Genomic DNA, 22,485 nt, shown 5'->3' on the forward strand with positions numbered 1-22,485 from the left:
TGCGATGCTGCAATATTATATATATATATATATATATATATATATATATATATATATATATATATATATATATATATATATATATATATATATTGTTACGGAACAGAGAAAGATAATGTACACTTTAAGTGAGAATACTAATAATCACTACTGTCCCGTAAAGTTCCAGGTTCAAAACAAAAGAGTTAGGTAAAATTACAAGTTAAAGTTTAATGCTCAAACTAACAACAAAACATTCAGGACTCATTAGGATACTGTAATGGCAAATAAACAGGATAAATATATGGTTAACTGCAATAGCCTCTATTAACACGAAATTAGCATGAGTAAATTTATCTAAGTCAGCCCTGATAAAATGAAAATACACCTGGTAATGCTCAGTTAATGCAAGATAAATTATTACAGATACAAACTATTATCAAAAATGACTGACATAAAACCCAACATCAATCACAAAGACCTCACTAGGCCTAAGAACTAACCCTATGCTACACAGCACAAGAAAAAATACAACAGTTATACTCAAATTACACACAGCTGCTAGATGTTTGGAGATTTCTTGAGCACTCACAATAATAATAACTGTACAGGGGAGGACAGAGATGTGAACAAAATGAGGAGCAGATCTAAGTGGCAATGATGCAGAGACTGAGCTCATTATATAGGGGCCAGCAGAGCTTGATACAACTTGTAAGAAGGACGCGCAAATGAAGCCATGGGGACAAACAGTTGACAATCCCGCACTGAATAACAGAAAGGACGACTTACTCTACTATAACGGTAGAAGGGGGGGACTGAGGCAGAACACGCTCGTGATCAAACATGCAGCATACTGTGCGTTAAAATTACACAAAGGATGATGAAATCATAGGCTATGTAACACCTCCCCACAAAGAAAAAAGAAATTTACAAAGGAAATTTCTTATGACTCTAAAACAATCTGTATATGGCATTACAGAACATGCAAAAGTCTTTCCTAATGTTACAAAACATGAGATCTCCCTAGCACGTTTAGTCATAGGTACTTGCCAGTATCCCTTTAACAAATCAAACTTACTTATGTACCTAGCCTTTCCGATCTTGTCTATGCAATCTTCCACACGAGGGAGAGGGTAAGTGTCTGTTTTAGTTATCTGATTAACACGTCTGTAGTCGATGCAAAGCCTCTGTGACCCACCTGGCTTAGGGACTAGAGTGACAGGAGAACTCCACTCGCTCTGACAGGGCTCAATCATCTTGTGGTCCAACAGGTAGCCAAGCTCCTTCTGGATGAGAGGAACTTTCACTGGGTTCACACGGTAAGGAGGCAGTTTAATTGGCTTTGCGTCTCCAACCTCGACATCATGCATCAACACAGTAGTTCTTCCTGGAGTGGCACGGAACACTTACGGGTACTCCTGCAGTAATGCCGAAAACTCCTGCCTTTCCTTGGGAGGTAGATGAGAAAGCTTAGTCTGGAGATCATTCATGATATCAGCATTCTTCCCCAAACTATCACTCAGGCTCATACTGCATGGGAGAGCTTCACTTGCAGACTCGGGTGAAACAGCTACAGTGCAGACTGGATTATTTTCGTCCCGCCTGTGATATAACTTTAGCATGTTGATGTGACATAGTTGCTTGCTCTTTCTACGATCTGGTGTGGCGATGACATAGTTGACATCACTGAGTTTCTTCTCCACGAAATAAGGACCACTAAACTTGGCTTGAAGAGGTTGCCCATGAACTGGTAGCAGAATCAAAACCTGATCTCCTGGCTGAAAGTGGCGTAACCTGGACTTCTTATCATACCAAGTCTTCATCTTCTCCTGAGCAGCTCCTAAATTCTCTCTCGCCAGCTGTAAAGCAGTGGACAGCCGTTCTTTGAACTTCATCACATACTCCAGCAGGTTCACGTCATCTTCCTCCGACAGCCAGCATTCCTTGAGTAACTTAAGGGGTCCTCTTACTTCATGGCCAAACAGTAGTTCAAAAGGTGAGAAGCCCAGTGATTCATTTGGAGATTCTCTTGCGGCAAACACAACGAATAGAAGACCTTTATCCCAGTCTTTCTGATGTTCCAAACAGTATTTCTTGAGCATCGATTTGAGTGTTTGATGATATCTCTCCAACGCTCCTTGGGTCTGGGGATGGTAAGCTGAAGACGTGATCTGGGTGATGCCCAACTCTTTCAGAGACTGCTTGAAAACGTTTGACATGAAATTACATCCCCGGTCTGACTGTACCTCCTTGGGCAGACCAAACTTTGTGAAGAACCATAGCATTTCCTTAACCACGTTCTTTGCTGAGATGTTTCTAAGTGGAATGGCTTCAGGATAACTAGTAGCCATATCAATCATGGTCAACACAAGAAAATCCTGAAGAAGTCTTAGGAAGAGGGCCCACAATATCCACCAACACACGGGTGAATGGCGCCTCAAAAGGAGGAATGGGAACTAGAGGTGCAACCTTTTCGGTCTGATTACACTTTCCCACAACTTGACAGGTGTGACAAGACTTACAATACCAGGAAACATCCCTGAAGATACCTGGCCAGTAGTAGTGTTTCAAAATGCGTGCCACAGTCTTCCTCACTCCAAGGTGTCCTGCCAAACTAGAATCATGAGCCACTCTAATGATATCCTGCCTACAAACACGAGGGATGAAAACTTGATGTACAACCTCCCATTCACAGTCGGCTGATGCTGTTGGGGGTCTCCACTTCCTCATAAGTACTCCTGACTTTACATAATAACAAGTAGAAGCACCGGCTGACTCTTCTTCACTGCAAGCAGAGTTAGCTAGACCTTTCAGCTCAGGGTCAGCAACCTGCAACTCAACCAACTCTTGACGAGACAAATTATCAACACTACGGGGTACTGCCTCATCTGGTGAGTGGTCCAAATTAGCAAGAAAGGTGTCAGATAGGATAACATCATCATCATCATCATTATCCTCTAAATCACCAGTAACTTTAGACTTAGCCCTAGTGACAGCACATGCAGGGAACACATCAAGGACATCACAATCCTGGGACACAGCCACTGGCTCACTAGACAACTGAGGAGCTGGACACACTTGACCTCCACCAATATCATTTCCAAGTAAGAAAGTTACACCTGACATCGGGAGTGTCTCAACCAACCCAACCATAACAGAACCATTAACAAAACCAGACTCTAAATTCACTCTGCACAGAGGGACAGAGAAGTAATTATTCCCTACACCTTGTAAGATTACAGTTTCATCAGAGGAATTAACATTAGAGCCTAGAACACTGGTCAGCATAAGGGATTGGCAAGCACCTGTATCACGATATATTTGAACTGATTTCCTGTCATTACTGTCCAGAGGACTGACAAAACCATCAGACAGGAAATTAGCACATGAACTCTTGAGAGTGTCACCCACGTTACTGCTCAAAAGAGGAGCTCCATCATGAGAATTTAAGTTACCCCTCAAAGCAGGTTCAGTTAACTCAGTTAAAGAATTCTGGGAACTCTCAAGAGTGGACACTAGACCAATTGACTGAATATTTAAAGACTCCTTTTTGTTCACATCACGCTGTCTCCTGAAACATTTCTCCGTAGTATGACCAAGCTTACTACAATAAGTACATTTACTTTTCTGAAATCTAGAGGTGAAGCTGGTATTTACTTCCTGAGAAACATCATCCTTATTCTCTTTCCTGTTACCTGTACTCTGAGTAGAGGCAACGTACTTACTCTCAGCTTTCCCTTTTTCTCTAGAATATCTTTTGTGAGTGAGAACATACTCATCAGCTAAAACTGCAGCATCAGACAAATTATCTATTCTTTTCTCATCAAGATATAGGCTTACATCTTTACTAATACACCTCTTGAAGTCCTCCAGCAAAATCATCTGCTTAAATTTACCAAAATCAGAATCCACATTCTTAGAATTTAACCACTGCTCTAACAGATCTTCTTCGATTTTTGCATACTCAACATGGGATTGCTTATCTTGCTTGTAAGTTGTCCTAAATTTTACTCTATAAGCTTCAGGAACAAGCTCATAGGCCTTAAGAATCAAGCTCTTAACTACATCATAATTATCAGATTGATCCTGAGGCAAAGATGCATAAGTTACTTCAGCTTTACCGGTGAGAACAGTTTGAAGGAGTACTGGCCAATACTCCTTAGGCCAATTAAAACCTGTAGCTACCCTCTCAAACAACTGAAAATACTTTGTTAAATCAGATTCATTAAAAGGAGGGACAAGTTTAACATTTTTAGCCACATCAAAATCATCAGAGCTAGATGATCCAGTTCCACCTTGTTTCATGCGATACTCATGGTCTGCCTGAATCCTAGCAATTTCAACTTGTGCCTCAGCCTCCTTAGCTTTTGCCTGAAATTCAGCCTCCTTAGCCTGTGCTTGAAATTCAGCTTCCTTCACACGAGCCTCCTGCAGGGCTAGCTGTAACTTAGCTAATTCAATCTGCGTTTGCTCATTTCGAGGAGTTACATTAAACAAGCTTTCATTAATCATGTCAACAATTTGATCTTTAGAATGATGAGAGCGAACAGCAATTTCCAATTGTTGAGCAACAAGCTTAAGTTCATTCTTTGTTCTGTTTTCTACATCACACACTGTTTGCACATTTGACAAAAAATCTTTGGCTTCATCAAGCGTAGTAATAGTAGACATCATGAATAAGTAACAGTCACAAAATATCAAGCAATATCCTTATGATAATATCCTGAATATCCTGATGAGAGGTCGCCAAATTTATGTTACTGAACAGAGAAAGATAATGTACACTTTAAGTGAGAATACTAATAATCACTACTGTCCCGTAAAGTTCCAGGTTCAAAACAAAAGAGTTAGGTAAAATTACAAGTTAAAGTTTAATGCTCAAACTAACAACAAAACATTCAGGACTCATAAGGATAATGTAATGGCAAATAAACAGGTTAAATATATGGTTAACTGCAATAGCCTCTATTAACACGAAATTAGCATGAGTAAATTTATCTAAGTCAGCCCTGATAAAATGAAAATACACCTGGTAATGCTCAGTTAATGCAAGATAAATTTTTACAGATACAAACTATTATCAAAAATGACTGACATAAAACCCAACATCAATCACAAAGACCTCACTAGGCCTAAGAACTAACCCTATGCTACACAGCACAAGAAAAAATACAACAGTTATACTCAAATTACACACAGCTGGTAGATGTTTGGAGATTTCTTGAGCACTCACAATAATAATAACTGTACAGGGGAGGACAGAGATGTGAACAAAATGAGGAGCAGATCTAAGTGGCAATGATGCAGAGACTGAGCTCATTATATAGGGGCCAGCAGAGCTTGATACAACTTGTAAGAAGGACGCGCAAATGAAGCCATGGGGACAAACAGTTGACAATCCCGCACTGAATAACAGAAAGGACGACTTACTCTACTATAACGGTAGAAGGGGGGGACTGAGGCAGAACACGCTCGTGATCAAACATGCAGCATACTGTGCGTTAAAATTACACAAAGGATGATGAAATCATAGGCTATGTAACAATATATATATATATATATATATATATATATATATATATATATATATATATATATATATATACCCCGCTGAGAGGGGATCACCTTGATGTGGTGGCGGGGCTTGAAGCGTGACTGGCAGTGCCACCTACTCGGGAGGCATGCCTGCCTTTGTAGGGCTCGGTATTTGTCAGCCCCATGGACCAAGCACCTCCTACATCACTGGTGGAGGAGGCCTGCTGGTGATGTTAGTCCCTGCCCATCTGCCATCTAGGATGGGACTGTTGCCTCCCCACGTGTTTGCCGTGCATGGCGTCCCATAATGCTGGGAGACAGGAGTCCTGGGGGTTGAGTGATGCTGCACGATGCACCCTGTAGCTAGCAATACACCTCTTTAGTCCATTATTCTGGCTAAACAGGCGGCCTGGTTGGGCCTGACCAGGTCAATCAGCTGGTCATGCATTGGCTAGAGTCAAGTGGGCACTGGGGTGCCTGGTGGCTCCTATCGTCATGGAGTCACCCTTGTCCGGTCTCCCAGTGGTGACCTGCTTATACTCCCCTGCTACCCCTGGGGTCATCAGTGGTTCTGTCCCTGACATATGGCCTCCCTCTCTTGGGCTCCATGGTGGGTGGGGGGGTGGGGGAATGAAGTTCTTGTGGGTTGTTTATGAAAGCTATTAGAAACAAAACTCTTGTTGACGACATGGCATCTGTCCCTGGCCATCCTTCGGACTCCACCTTACTTATTGCCATTCTGGAGCCTTTCCAGGCCTATGGTGATTATCTTCCTCTGCCCCAGCGATCAGATGGGACTGGGAGGCGGTTGCGTCAGGTTGGTGGGACTCTGGGCAAGGCATAAAAGTGTCTGTGCCTGCGGTGTATAGTAAATATCTGGTACTGAAATCCTCTGAGGGGAAGTCAGTACTAGATATTGATATTTTTGATCTGCACCGACTCATAGTGTCTACATGTGGGAGGGAATCTAAAATCTCAACACAGTGAGATGGAAGCATCCTGGTTGAGGTGTCCTCCCCAGAAGAGAGTGCCTGTCTAATGGCTTTAAAGTCTGTCACAGGTTCTATCATTTTCTGTATACCACATGCTACTTTTAATAGTTGTAAGGGAGTCATATTTTCCCGAGACCTACTCAGATATTCAGAGGCATGGTTGTTGGAGGAACAGTAGTCATCTGGTGTTATCAAAGTTGAGCATCTGCAAAAGAAAATAGACGGTGTCTCCTGATCCCCACTCCGACATTGTTCCTGACCTTTAACAGATTGACTTTGCCTGCATCAGTGAAACTCACCTGGCCATCTATTCCAGTGAAGCCACATGTGCCGACCCCAAAGCGGTGTTTCCATTGTCAAGGTTATGGCCATGTTAGCTACTCTTGCCGCAGTGCTCAGGCTGGCCTTCCTGCTGTATGTGTCTCCTGTGGCGGACCAAGTCATACCAGTGACTGTCCAGAGTCCCTTACATGCTATCACTGTGGGGGTCCTCATGCTGTAAATTCTAAAAACTGCCCACGCTACTGCCTAGCAAAGGAGATTTTGTCTATTAGAACAACTGAGAGGGTTTCGTTTCCTGAAGCAAAGAAGAGAGCTCAAACTCACTTTTTCCAGCCCAGAATTACTTATGGTGCTGTCCTTGCTGGAGTGTCAGTGAGCCGCTCTGTATCTCAGTGGCAGCCTCGACATATTCCAGTACCCACTCCTTCAACTCGTGATCTGGAGGATGCTGTCCCCATGGTTGGTGCTGTTGGTGAGAGTGAAGTTTGCCCGACTGCTTCCGTCTCCACTGTCGTGGCTGACAACTTACATACTTCTGTGGTGGTGGCAGATGTTCGAAGTGACCAAACTCCTTCTCCTGTCTTACCCAGTATGACTGAGGCTCCATCTGTACCTGGCAAATGTCACGGTTGTTCGTCAGATCCTCTGAACATGAAGACCGCCCACCTAAGGTCTCTGTTGTTGACCCTTCTGTCGACACCTCTCCTGTTTCCTCTGCTACGCAGGCTGAGGAATCTAGCCAGGTGACAGCTGAAGCTGATGGTTCACTGCTGGTCCAGTCCTCACCTGGGGATGTTGTTGGTCAACTTGCTGGTGCTTCAGATGTAAAGCATAGGATGTCCTCCTCAAATGATTCGAGTCCTGTGGACTCTACTTCCACACCTGGGGCTTCTGGTGGAGGCACTGGCCGTCCTGCACCTCCAAAGACTGCTCCCAAGCCACCTTCCAAACAATCTGGTACGCCCACTCCAAGAAGGAGTGTTGTAAAACTTACTTCCCTATCCTCACGTTTGTCTTCAGATATTAGACAGAGGGTGTGGGTTTCTGGTGCTGGGCAGGCTCCTGTGAAGGGTCTTCATAAGCATTAGTCCAAACCTGCTCACTTGTCAGGTGTACAGTCCTGCACTTAATCATCATATCCTCCATTATGGGTTCCATCATCCAGTGGAATTCTTGGGGTTTAAGTGCCAATTATGAGGAATTGTGTCATTTTGTTTCCCAATTTACTCCTCTGTGCATGTGCATCCAGGAGACCATGGTGGGCGATACTGTTCCTTCCAGTCCTTCTGGCTACCATGCCTTTTATTCTGATCCTGTGCCAGGCCAAGGTCATCATGGAGGTGCTGCTGTCTTCCTACACAAGGATATTCCATACAGTCATCTGGACATCTCCACTCCCCTGCAAGCTGTCGCTGTCCGGATGTTTTTACGTCGACAGTATACAATCTGCAGTCTTTATTTTCCTATTAGTGCTACTGTTGAAAGGGCGGATCTGGAACGCCTTATTCATGACCTTCCTTCTCCCTTTCTGTTACTAGGAGATATGAATCCTCACCATCCGCTATGGGGAAACAGTGAGGCCAACCCTCGGGATGTAATGCTGGCCTCTTTAGTGGAAGATGAGGAGTTAGACATTTTCAGTACCAATAAAATGACTTATTTCCATAGTCAGACTGGAATTTTTACTGCCATTGATTTGTCTTTATGCTCAGCTGATGCCGTTTTAGATTTTACCTGGGATGTGTTGCCAGACCTGTATGCCAGCGACCATTTTTCATTACTTTTAACTGCTAGTGCCAGTGGACCTCAGCCACGTCTTCCTCGCTGGCTTCTGGATAAGGCTAACTGGCCACGTTTCAGGGAATTAAGTTCCATTTCCCTTTCTGTCAACGAGTTTAGCTGTCTTACTGAAGCTGTCATATTTCAATACCGTGTTGCACTCAGCGGCCCTATCATCTATTCCAAAAACAAAGAGTCAGTTTCCTAAACATCCAGTTCCTTGGTGGAACACTGAGTGCAGTTCAGCATTGAGAGCCAAACGAGTTGCCTTCTCTTGACTTCGTCACCGTGGGGTTCCACAGTATTTGGTGGCGTTTCAGAGGGCACGAGCTCATATGAGGCGGATTTAAAAGGAGGCCAGGCGTCCATCCAGGAAGGGTTATGTTTCCTCCATCAGTTCAAGGACTTCTATCACCCAGGTGTGGAACCGGGTAAGGAAATTTTCAGGAAAATTTACTGTTCCCTCCCCTCCTGTTTTATCTGCAGCAGGTGGAACTGTGGCTGATCCATTTGCTGTTGCCGAGTTGCTTGCTGATCATTTTGCCAGTGTGTCAAAGAAGGATGCAGGTACGCCTTTGGCTTCCCACCGTCGGCGCCTAGAGTCTTGTGGTCTCAGTTTTGCCTCTGCTGGAGGAGAGCCTTACAATATTCCAGTTTCAATTTCTGAACTCCAGTCGGCTCTATTGCAGTGCCATGATTCCTGTACTGGTTATGATGATATTCCTTGTGCCTTTTTACACCACTTGTCTGATGAGTCCCTGTTGTTTTTGCTTTCACTGTTTAATAAGATCTGGTGTTCTGGGGAGTTCCCAGCTTGTTGGGGTGTTACTGTAGTTATCCCCATCCCCAAACCAGGTAAGGACCACCTACAGGCAACGAATTATCAGCCTATTTCTTTGACGTCTTGTATATGTAAAGTTTTGGAAAACATGGTCAATGTTAGGCATGTGTGGTTTTTGGAGAGAGGAGACTTCTTATCCCCTGCCCAGTATGGTTTTCGAAAAATGTGATCTACCTCTCATGCACTACTGTCCTTGAAATCTTCTGTCATTGAGGCTTTCTCCACTAACCAACACCAGGTCACGGTCTTCTTCAATCTGGAGAAGGCTTATGACACTGTCTGGCGTCATGGTATTTTACTCTCTCTTTATGAGTTTGGTCTTCATGGACGCTTACCTATTTTTATTCAACAGTTTTTATCTAACCGAATTTTAAGGGTGTCCACGGATGTTCAACGTAAAGCGCGGGTTCTTGGTGCTGGGCAGTCCCTTACCAAGGGCTTTTCTAAGCATCATTCCAAACCCGCTCACATGTCAGGAGGTGTACAGTCCCACACTTAATCATTTTCCCCTCCACTATAGGTTCTATCATCCAGTGGTATTGTCGGGGTCTACGTGCTAACTATGAGGAGCTGTGTCATCTTGTTTCTCAATTTACTCCTCTATGCATGTGTATCCAGGAGACCATGGTTGGTGATACTGCTCCTGCTGGTCCTTCTGGCTACAACGCTTTTTATTCTGATCTTCTGCCAGGCCAAGGTCATCATGGAGGTGCTGCTATCTTCCTTCGCCAGGATATTCCATACAGTCATCTGGATATTTCCAATCCCTTGCAGGCAGTTGCTGTACGGATGTTTATAGGTCGGCAGTATACAGTTTGCAGTCTTTATGTACCTCCTAGTGCTACTGTTGAAAGGGCGGATCTGGAATACCTTATTCATGGCCTTCCTTCTCCCTTTCTGTTACGAGGACATATGAATGGCCACCATCCACTATGGGGAAATGATGAGACCAACCCTTGGGGTGTTATGCTGGCCTCTTTAATGGAAGTGAGGAGTTAGGCATTTTAAAGTCCAATTTAATGACTTATTTCCATAGCCAGACAGGAACTTTTACTGCCATGAATTTGTCCTTATGTTCAGCTGATGCTATTTTAGATTTTAACTGGGATGTGTTGCCAGACCTGTTTGGCAGCGACCATTTTCAGTTACTCTTAACTCCTAGTGCAGATGGACCTCAGCCACGTCTTCCTCACTGGCTTTTGGATTAGGCTGACTGGCCACGTTTCAGGAAATTAAGTTCCATTTCCCTTTCTGTCAACGAGTTTGCCTGTTTTACTGAGGCTGTGTCATATTTCAATACCGTGTTGCACTCAGCAGCCCTATTATCTATTCCAAAAACAAAGGGTCAGTTTCCTACACGTCCAGTTCCTTGGTGGAACTCTGACTGCAGTTCCGCAGAGACAGCCAAACGAGTCGCCTTCTCACGACTTCGTCGTCACCGTGGGGATCCACAGTATTTGGAGGCGTTTCAGAGGGCACGAGCTCATATGAGGCGGGTCTTAAAGGAGGCCAGGCGTTCGTCCTGGAAGGATTATGTTTCCTCCATCAGTTCGTGGACTTCCATCACCCAGGTGTGGAGCCAGGTAAGGAAAATTTAGGGAAAATTTACTGTTCCATCCCCTCCTATTTTATTTGCAGCAGGTGGCACTGTGGCTGATCCATTTGCTGTTGCAGAGTTGCTTGCTGATCATTTTGCCAGTGTGTCACAGAAGGATGCAGATACGCCTTTGGCTTCCCACCGTCAGCGCCTAAAGTCTCGAGGTCTCAGTTTTGCCTCTGCTGGGGGTGAGCCTTACAATGTTCCACTTTCAATTTCTGAACTCCAGGCGGCTCTGTCGCAGTGCCATGATTCCTCTCCTGGTTATGATGATATTCCTTATGCCTTTTTATGCCACCTGCCTGATGAATCTCTATTGTTTTTGCTTTCACTATTTAATAAGATCTGGTGTTCTGGGGAGTTTCCGGCTTGTTGGGGTGTTGCTGTCACGAGTTGGCGCGTCCTATATTTGAATAAACTCGTGACAATAAACTTTGATGGGAAACCGTAAATTTTAGTGGAATCCCAGTATTTATCACTCAGTTTAACTGTCCCCGTATTTACTCAATCGGGAATGTTTTCAGAACATTTTTCACTATTTCATAAGTGATCATCTTTGTGCACGACATTAGCATCTCCGCCTGAGTGATTTGTTATGGGCATGCTTCGCTCATTCTAGCCGTTAGCAAGTGTTGCTCGACACTCGCCTCTCTCTCTCACGATTTGAACTCAGTTAGGATTGAAGTGCCATGAAACCAGGTTGTTCCTCAGAGGGTTCCTGAAGTCTCCACCTAGTGTGAGCCGGCAAGAGGATCAGCGAGTGTGGCAGTGTCCTTCCTCAGTAATGACGCCCAGTCCATTCCGCTTACCCCACTTTTCTGACCAGTATTTCTTTTCGTTTTTCTTAGGTTTAAGAGTTTAGCTTTTGAGTGAGCGAGTGAGTGCTATCTCCTTATTTTGAATTCATTTTGAAATGTAACATAAATTTATTTCATTTGTAATAAATAAATTTAACAGTTTTTTTTCTTCAGCTTAATGTAATGTAAACTCGTGTTTTATTTTCCATATTAAGCTTATTTCACTTATAGCTCCTAGTTTGCATAAATGCTATGCATTATTCACAACTGCTACTTAGTGCAGTCCTTTAAATTAAATTAAATCCGTTGTGCCATCTAGGAGTTAATTACACCAGCAAGAACTTGTTTATCATTAATAGCATTATTGATTGTCAGGGATGGAGTCACTTTCTCCAGAGGCCAACAGTACTAATAAACAGCATATGTGAATAGTTAGTCTCTGTTGTGTACTGTTGAGAAAGTTTATAAATTCTCGTCCTTAGAGAATCGGCGAAGTAAGGCTGCATGAAGTAAACATTGCTTGATTTTCACAAGACAATTCATTGTCCTGCTCTCAAGTATTATTGAATATTATTCTTTAATATTGCATACTCTTTAAAAACCCCGTGACATTTGGCGACCTCGCCAGGATATTAACTTCTACCTCTAAAGTTATTCACGAGATAATACTCACTCACTCATACTTAGGTATTTATAATTAAAGTCTATAGGCACTATCTTACTGGTGATTATTGATTCAGTTCTATTAGTTTATGTAATAGCTTTCGCAGTCAGTTGGTTGTTTAATTTTCTTTTTTTTACCAGTTTAATTAGATAAAACTGGTCACCACTAACCTGTGCCTATATTCTTTATTCTCGATTATTGGCATCATTCTTTGCAAAATAGCAGTCAGTACTTAATCCTTAGTTCACTTAGATTGACTTAGCATCATGTCTACCAGCATCTATGTACAGGAAACAAAAGATATGGGGCTTACGGATCCAGAGAAAATAAAGGACTATCTCCTCTCTCGGTTCAATTACGAGCAGCAACGCGAGAATGATGCTCGTGAAGAGCATCGAATTCAGCATGAGGAACGCGAAAAAGAGCGCGAATACGAACGAGAACAGCGCGAACACGAGCAAGAACAACGCGAATATGAGTGTGAACAACGAGAGAGAGAACGAGAATACGAACGTGCCGAGCGAGAAGCACACAAAAAACATGAACTTGAAGTGTTGAAGCTCAAGCAAGTTTCCTTGGCTTCAGACACATTTGGTGCAGCTGGCCCAAGCTCCACGAGCGCTATCCCTGCACATATTATGGCGACCCCACATATCAAGCTTTCCCCATACAAGGAAGGCGAGCGAATCGAGCCATACATAGCTCGTTTTGAAGACATGGCTCAACTTTACCAGCTGGATGATGCAGCTAAGCGGCTTCAGTTTCTTAACCTGTTTGAGGGCCCTGCCCTCGATATTCTTCACAGAATTCGTGGAGACAATCTCACGTATGAGATGATGAAGGCCGCACTCGTCAAAGTGTATGATCTCACAGTTGACGATGCCAAGAGTCAGTTCATGAGGGTGCGTTTACAGGAAAAAGAGACTGCCATTCAGTTTCTTGGCCGGCTTACTGCTTACTTAGATGAGTGGATGGAGAAAGATGAAACTCCTTCCACACGTGAGGGGATAATTGACCTTATGCTGTGCACGCAGCAAGAAAAGTCGTGGCCTACTGAACTTATGGCTCAGCTTAAGATCTGCCAGGTAAGAGATGCCAGCCAAATGGTGAAGAAGGCTGATGCATTTTTCACTGCATATGGGTATCAAACTCGCAAGCAGCATACCTGGATCAGGAAACCTGATAAATCTGGGAAACCGTCTCAGACTGAACCCCAGCAACAAGGCTGTTCTCAGAATAATGGCCAAGGCCCAAAACCGCAGAAGAAAGACCAGGGGCAAAACACTCAGAAACCTTAGTGGAAGTGGTACGACGACCAGCAGCAGTACCTTTAATTCAAGCAGCAGCAGGGCAAGGACAAACCATGTAACCCTCAGTCAGGACAATCGACTTTAGTGTATCAGAGGCAGGATGCAAATGCAGGACTTATGCCACAACAAGCTTACAGTGGTGCCAACCCCACCAGTACAGGTACTTCCCCGCAGTTCACTAGTTACCCAGCGACAGTGAGCCCGCCTCCACAGATGGCCAATGCTCCATCTCCCCAGGCAGTGAGTACAACCCGTCAGGTATCAAATTCTCAGTGCACCATATTTGCCACATCATTTATTCAGCAGCCTAATCAGTGGCTAGCTGCTTCCTTCACAGGCTCTCCCACAGGTGACAGTCCTTCTTTGTTCAGCCAGGGTTTGTAGGAGACACCTGTGAAGGTCCTGAGAGACAATGGTTCCTCAGGTTGCTCTGTTAAGCAGAGTCTAGTTCGGCCTGAGCAGTACACAGGTCGACAGATCCAAGCTAACCTTATTGATGAATCAGTGAGACTGTTCCCTGAGGCACGTATCCAGGCTGAGGAATCTAGCCAGGTGACAGCTGAAGCTGATGGTTCACTGCTGGTCCAGTCCCCACCTAGGGATGTTGTTGGGCAACTTGCTGGTGCTTCAGATCTAAAGCATAGGATGTCCTCCTCAAATTATTCGAGTCCTGTGGACTCTACTTCCACTCCTGGGGCTTCTGGTGGAGGCACTGGCCGTCCTACACCTCCAAAGACTGCTCCCAAGCCACCTTCCAAACAAACTGGTATGCCCACTCCAAGAAGGAGTGTTGTAAAACTTACTTCCCTATCCTCACGTTTGTCTTCATATATTAGACAGAGGGTGTGGGTTTCTGGTGCTGGGCAGGCTTCTGTGAAGGGTCTTCATAAGCATCAATCCAAACCTGCTCGCTTGTCAGATGTGCAGTCCTGCACTTAATCATCATATCCTCCATTATGGGTTCCATCATCCAGTGGAATTGTCGGGGTTTACGTGCCAACTATGAGGAATTGTGTCATTTTGTTTCCCAATTTACTCCTCTGTGCATGTGCATCCAGGAGACCATGGTGGGCGACACTGTTCCTTCCAGTCCTTCTGGCTACCTTGCCTTTTATTCTGATCCTGTGCCAGGCCAAGGTCATCAAGGAGGTGCTGCTGTCTTCCTTCACAAGGATATTCCATACAGTCATCTGGACATCTCCACTCCCCTGCAAGCTGTCGCTGTCCGGATGTTTTTACGTCGACAGTATACAATCTGCAGTCTTTATTTTCCTATTAGTGCTACTGTTGAAAGGGCGGATCTGGAACGCCTTATTCATGACCTTCCTTCTCCCTTTCTGTTACTAGGAGATATGAATCCTCACCATCCGCTATGGGGAAACAGTGAGGCCAACCCTCGGGGTGTAATGTTGGCCTCTGTAGTGGAAGATGAGGAGTTAGACATTTTCAGTACCAATAAAATAACTTATTTCCATAGTCAGACTAGAACTTTTACTGCCATTGATTTGTCTTTATGCTCAGCTGATGCTATTTTAGATTTTACCTGGGATGTGTTGCCAGACCTGTATGCCAGCGACCATTTTTCGTTACTTTTAACTGCTAGTGCCAGTGGACCTCAGCCACGTCTTCCTCGCTGGCTTCTGGATAAGGCTAACTGGCCACGTTTCGGGGAATTAAGTTCCATTTCCTTTTCTGTCAACGAGTCTAGCTGTCTTACTGAAGCTGTCATATTTCAATACCGTGTTGCACTCAGCAGCCCTATTATCTATTCCTAAAACAAAGGATCAGTTTCCTAAACATCCAGTTCCTTGGTGGAACACTGAGTGCAGTTCTGCATTGAGAGCCAAATGAGTCGCCTTCTCTCGAGTTCATCATCACCGTGGAGATCCACAGTATTTGGTGGCGTATCAGAGGGCACGAGCTCATATGAGGCGGATTTTAAAGGAGGCCAGGCGTCCTTCCTGGAAGGGTTATGTTTCCTCCATTAGTTCGAGGAATTCCATCACCCAGGTGTGGAACCGGGCAAGGAAACTTTTAGGAAAATATACTGTTCCCTCCCCTCCTGTTTTATCTGCAGCAGGTGGAACTGTGGCTGATCCATTTGCTGTTGCAGAGTTGCTTACTGATCATTTTGCCAGTGTGTCAAAGAAGGATGCAGATACGCCTTTGGCTTCCCACCGTCGGCGCCTAGAGTCTTGTGGTCTCAGTTTTGCCTCTGTTGGAGGAGAGCCTTACAATATTCCAGTTTCAATTTCTGAACTCCAGGTGCCTCTGTCACAGTGCCATGATTCCTGTACTGGTTATGATGATATTCCTTGTGCCTTTTTACGCCACTTGTCTGATGAGTCCCTGTTGTTTTTGCTTTCACTGTTTAATAAGATCTGGTGTTCTGGGGACTTCCCAGCTTGTTGGGGTGTTACTGTAGTTATCCCCATCCCCAAACCAGGTAAGGACCACCTACAGGCAATGAATTATCAGCCTATTGCTTTGACGTCTTGTATATGTAAAGTTTTGGAAAACATGGTCAATGTTAGACTTGTGTGGTTTTTAGAGAGAGGTGACTTCTTATCCCCTGCCCAGTATGGTTTTCGAAAAATGCGATCTACCTCTGATGCACTACTGTCCTTGGAATCTTCTGTCACTGAGGCTTTCTCCACTAACCAACACCAGGTCACGGTCTTCTTCGATCTGGAGAAGGCTTATGACACTGCCTGGCGTCATGGTATTTTACTCTGTCTTCATGAGTTTGGTCTTCATGGACGCTTACCTATTTTTATTCAACAGTTTTTATCTAACCGAATTTTAAGGGTGCGAGTGGGAGGAGTGCTTTCTACTGCACGAGCACTAGAAGATGGAGTACCACAGGGGAGTATCCTTAGTGTTACTCTGTTTGCTGTAACCATTAACAGTGTCATTAGTGTACTTCCTAATGGTGTACGAGGATCACTGTATGTCAATGACCTCTTGATTTCCTTTACCGCGTCTAGAATGTCTCTGATAGAGAGGAAGTTGCAACTAGCTCTCAATCGAATTTCTGACTGGGGAGGAACTTGCAGTTTCCATTTTTCCTCAACAAAGACAGTGGCTATGCACTTTTGTCATCTTCAAGGGGTTCACCCTGACCCTGACTTGTATCTCTATGGTAGGAGAACCCCGCTGCAGGGGGTCACTTTGACATGGTAGCGGGACTTGAAGCGTGGTTGGCAGTGCCACCTACTTTGGAGGTATGCCTACTTTTGTAGGGTTCGGCATTTGTTGGCCATGTGGACTAAGCACCCCCTACATCACTGGTAGAGGGGGCCTGCTGGTGATGTTAGTCCCAGCCCATTTTCCATCTAGGGTAGGACTGTTGCCTCCCCACGTGTTTGCCGTGCGTGGTGTCCTGTATTGCTGGGAGACGGGAGTCCTGGAGGTTGAGCGATGCTGCACGATGCGCCCTGCAACTAGCAATACACCTCTTTGGTCCCTTATTCTGGCTAGACGGGTGGCCTGGTTGGGCCCGACCAGGTCAATCGGCTGGTCATTCGTTGGCCAGGGTCAAGTGGGCACTGGGGGGCCTGATGACTCCTACCGTCCTGGAGTCACCCTTGCCCAGGTCCCCTGGTGGTTACCCGCGTATACTCTCCTGCTACCTCTGGGGTCACCAGTGGTGTTATCCCTGGGATATGACCTCCCCTTGTTGGGCTCCATGGTGGGTGGACAGGTGGGGGAATGAAGTTTCTGTTGTATATTAATGGATTATTTAACAAAAAATACTGTTGATGACACCTCATCTGTCCCTGGTAATTCTGCGGAATAATTCTCTTTAATTGACACATTAGAGCCTTTCCAGGCCCCAAAGGACTATCCTCCACTGACCCAGAGTTCAACTGGGAATAGGAGGTCACGTCGGTTTGGTTTGGCTCCGGGGTTCAGTCCGGAAGAGAGTGAACCAGAGACTTTCACTAAGTATCTACCACTGAAACCCTCTGCTGGTGGTTCAGTGCTGGATATAGATATTTTTGAACTGCACCAAGCCATTGTTTCTGCTTGTGGCCGTGAACCGGTGATCTCAACCCAGGGGGATGGTAGCCTACTTATCGAGGTATCCTCCCCAGCAGAAAGCTCCCACTCCAGAATCTGACCTCCATATCTGGCAACAGTATGTCCTGTGTACCCCATGGCACCTTCAGCCAAAGTAAGGGGGTTATTTGCTCTCGGGACCTCGTGTGGTACCCTGAGTCACAGTTATTAGAAGAACTATGCTCTTATGGTGTTGTAAAGGTTGACCGGGTACAGAAGAAGATCGATGATATTCTGACCCCGACTCCGACACTGTTTCTGACCTTTGACCTCTTAACGTTGCCTGCTTCCATGAAACTTACTTGGCTCTCTCTGCCTGTGAAGCCTTATGTTCCAAACCCAAAGCGGTATTTCCACTGTCAGGGGTATGGGCATGTTAGCAAATTTTGCCGACGTGCACTGGCTGGCCATCCTGGTGTTTGTGCCTCCTATGGCGAAATGAGTCATACCAGTGATTGTCCAGGACCCCTTAAATGCTATCACTGTGGGGGTCCTCATGCTGTATTTTCCAAAATCTGTCCTCGCTACTGCCTTGAAAAGGAGGTATTGAGCATTCGTGCATGTGAGAAGGTTTCTTTTCCAGAAGCAAAGAGGAGGGCCCAGACTCTCTTCTTTCAGCCTGGAGTTTCTTATGCTTCTGTCCTTTCTGGGGCGCCATTATGTCGTTCTCTGTTCCAAAAGTTGCCACGACTCTTTACAGTGACCACTTCCCCATCTACTGAAATGACAGATGTTAACCCTGGAATTACTAATACGTGTGTGACTGATGCTCTTCCACCCACTGCTCCAACGGTCTCTTCCTCCACTTCAGTGGCTGATGGTTTGCATACTTCTGTGGTAGTGGCAGATTTACATGTTGACGAGACTCAACCACCCTTGTCCAGTGTGGACGAGGCTCCTTCTGTACCCAGCAAACCTCACCGTAATTCGTCAGTCTTCAGAGCCTGAAAACCGGCAACCTAAGGTCTCTGTTGTCGAACTTTGTATCAACCTCTTTACTGTTCCCTCTGCCTCAGAGGCTGAGGGGTCTAGACAAGTGGAAGCTGCTGCTGCTGGTTCGCCTGTAGTCAGGTCCCCACCTGGGGATGGTGTTGGAGAGATCATTGGTGCATCCGCTCTGAAAAATACAATGTTATCCTCGCAGAGTTCTAATCCTGTCGACTCTCTTCCACTTGTGGAGCTTCTAATGGTGGCACTGACCATCCCACATCTCCCAAGGTGGCCTTCAAGCCTCTTTCCAAGCCGAATGTTAATCCATCTCAAAGGAAGAATGTTGTAAAACTTTTCTCTTCAGCGTCCTCACTTTTGCCCACTGATGATCGACATAAAGCGTGGGTTCTTGGTGCAGGGCAGTCTCTTACCAAGGGCTTTTCTAAGCATCATAGCAGTCAGTACTTAGTCCTTAGTTCACTTAGATTGACTTAGCATCATGTCTACCAGCATCTTTGTACAGGAAGCAAAAGATATGGGGCTTATGGATCCGGAGAAAATAAAGGACTATGTCCTTTCTCGGTTTAATTCGAGCAGCAACACGAAAATGATGCTCGTGAAGAGCGTCGAATTCAGCTTGAGGAACGTGAAAAAGAGCGCGAATACGAGCGAGAACAGCGCGAACACAAGTGAGAACAACGCGAATACCAGCATGAACAACGAGAGAGAGAATGAGAACACGAACGTGCCGAGCGAGAAGCACGCAAAAAACATGAACTTGAAGTGTTGAAGCTCAAGCAAGATTCTTTGGCTTCAGACACATTTGGTGCAGCTGGCCCAAGCTCCACGAGCGCTATCTCTGCACATATTATGGCGACCCCACACATCAAGCTTTCCCCATACAAGGAAGGCGAGCGAATTGAGCCATACATAGCCCGTTTTCAAGACATGGTTCAACTTTACCAGCTGGATGATGCAGCTAAATGGCTTCAGTTTCTTAGCTTGTTTGAGGGCCCTGCCCTCGATATTCTCCACAGAATTCGTGGAGACAATTTCACGTATGAGATGATAAAGGCCGCACTCATCAAAGTGTACGGTCTCACAGTTGACAATGCCGAGAATCAGTTCATGAGGGTGCATTTACAGGAAAAAGAGACTGCCTTTCAGTTTCTTGACCGGCTTACTGCTTACTTAGATGAGTGGATGGAGAAAAATGAAACTCCTTCCACGCGTGAGGGGATAATTGACCTTATGCTGCGCACACAGCTAGAAAAGTCATGGCCTACTAATCTTATAGCTCAGCTTAAGATCTGCCAGGTAAGAGATGCCAGCCAAATGGTGAAGAAGGCTGATGCATTTTTCACATACTGGTATCAAACTTGCAAGCAGCATACCTGGAACAGGAAACCTGATAAATCTGGGAAACCGTCTCAGACTGAACCCCAGCAACAAGGCCGTTCTAAGAATAATGGCCAAGGCCCAAAACCGCAGAAGAAGGACCAGGGGCAAAACACTCAGAAACCTGAGTGGAAGTGGTACGACAAGCAGAAACCTAACCAGCAGCAGTACCGGTATTTCAAGCAGCAGCAGAGCAAGGACAAACCATGTAACCCTCAGTCAGGACAATCGACTTTAGTGTATCGGAGGCAGGATGTAAATGCAGGCCTTATGCCACAACAAGCGTACAGTGGTGCCAACCCTACCAGTACAGGTACTTCCCCGCAGTTCACTAGTTCCCCAGCGACAGTGAGCCCCCCTCCACAGATGGCCAATGCTCCATCTCCCAAGGCAGTAAGTACGACCCCTCAGGTATCAAATTCTCAGGGCACCATGTTTGCCGCATCATTTATTCAGCTGCCTAATCAGTGGCTAGCTGCTTCCTCCACAAGCCCTCCCACAGGTGACAGTGCCTTCCTTGTTCAGCCAGGGTTTGTAGGAGACATTCCTGTGAAGGTCCTGAGAGACAATGGTTCCTCAGGTTGCTCTGTTAAGCAGAGTCTAGTTCGGCCTGAGCAGTACACAGGTCGACAGATCCAAGCTAACCTTATTGATGGATCAGTGAGATTGTTCCCTGAGGCACGTATCCAGGTGGCATCTCCATTTTACACTGGTACGACACTCGCAGTTGTCATGCCAGAACCTTTATTTGACCTTATCATAGGCAATATTCCCGGTGCCAAGGATAGTTGCACCGAAAATGATGCTACTCAGACTTTGGCTACAGTAACACGAGCCATGGCTGAAGGTCCAGACTGTGTCACCCCAGTGACCATTGAATCACCACAAGATCTGATGTGTAGCCAAGTTGTTGTTCAAGAACAACATTCTGACCCGACACATGCTGCCGTGCGAAAGAAACAAAAGGGTAGAGTGATAAAATATGCACGGAGAGGTCAAGCCAAGTTCCTTCGTAAACAAGGACGGCTGTACCGTGAGTCACGAACACTCCAGGGTGAGGTTTGACTGCAGTTTGTTGTTCCCACCAAGTACCACCAAGCAGTGTTAGAATGGGGTCATTGTTCAGGTTCAGGAGGTCACATGGGCAAAAGGAAAACCCAGGGCCGTATCCGAGCTGACTTTTTCTGGCCAGGGATGGGACGAGAGATAGATAGTTTTGTGCGTTCCTGCAATGTGTGTCCACGTACCACTAATCAGGGACATGTCCTTCCTGTGCCGTTTGAAACCACACCTGTAATCTCTGAGTCAGTTGAGAGACAGGGCAGTGGTGAAGTGGGTGCAGACATGACGTCTCGCCCGTTGGCCCCACAGGACACTGTATGTCCAGGGCCTGTACATTCAGTACATATGTACCGTAAGTTAAGGGGGAAGTTTGAGAACCACGCAGAGACAGTCCGAGGCTGTGTATGAATTACCTTGTGGAATGTCTCGAGCTGTGGGCCTCTCAGAGGATTCCCGGAGAATGCACATTATCCACATGAGTGTTCACACCCACGGTGGGTGTTAAAATGTGGCCTGCCCGAGATTACGTAGGGATTCTCAGCTTCCCGTCGTTAATCATAGAGTTTAACCAGTAAACTGGGTTCCATTAGTGAATTGCAGTGTTTGATGTCCTGCACAGATGCCCAATCTTTTCGCTAATTAGGTTTAGAGTTTAACCAGTAAACTAGGTTCCTTTAGCAAATCGCAGCATTTGATGTCCTGCACAGATGCCCAGTCTTTTCACTCATGACCACGTTCCCTGGTTAATTTAGCGAATTGCAGCGTTTGATGTCCTGCACAAACGCCCAGTCTTTTCGCTAATTAAGTTTAGGGTTTAACCAGTAAACTGGGTCAGCGTTTGATGTCCTGCAGAAACGCCTTGACTACGTTTCCTGGTTAATAATGTAAATAGTGTACTTTTTGTAACATAAGTACTGATTGCTAGGCAGAGAGAGAGAAATGACACTTTTGATGCTCCACCTTGATTGCTTTCGCAGGTGCAGCTGGCAGGTGCAGCATTGCCATGCAGAACAGCTGATTGTCCCTGACGCATGTTGCCACCTCTTCTCTTCTGCCTCGTCGTCATCATTTACTATTGATTTGCATTATGTAATTTTACGCGTAGGTAGAGTTACACCACAACTGTCACACCTACACCGTGTATTACATACATCACGCTACATAACAATTAGTTGTTAATGTAAATGTAGCGAACTTTTCACTCAGTTTGACCTGCGTACAGGATTTTTCACCATCGTCACGGAGATTTTCCCTTAA

The 22,485-nt window shown here is 45.4% G+C and overlaps 1 pseudogene; it reads right to left on the reverse strand.

Annotated features, from left to right (window-relative positions):
- The window catches only part of LOC145396175 (uncharacterized), an 81,283-nt pseudogene extending 75,185 nt beyond the window's left edge, over nucleotides 1-6,098 (reverse strand).
- Nucleotides 6,099-22,485: the final 16,387 nt, after the last annotated feature.

Source organism: Coenobita brevimanus, chromosome 35, assembly GCF_032717465.1.
Source record: "Coenobita brevimanus isolate Jiangsu-jjx chromosome 35, ASM3271746v2, whole genome shotgun sequence".
Lineage (NCBI taxonomy): Eukaryota > Metazoa > Arthropoda > Malacostraca > Decapoda > Coenobitidae > Coenobita > Coenobita brevimanus.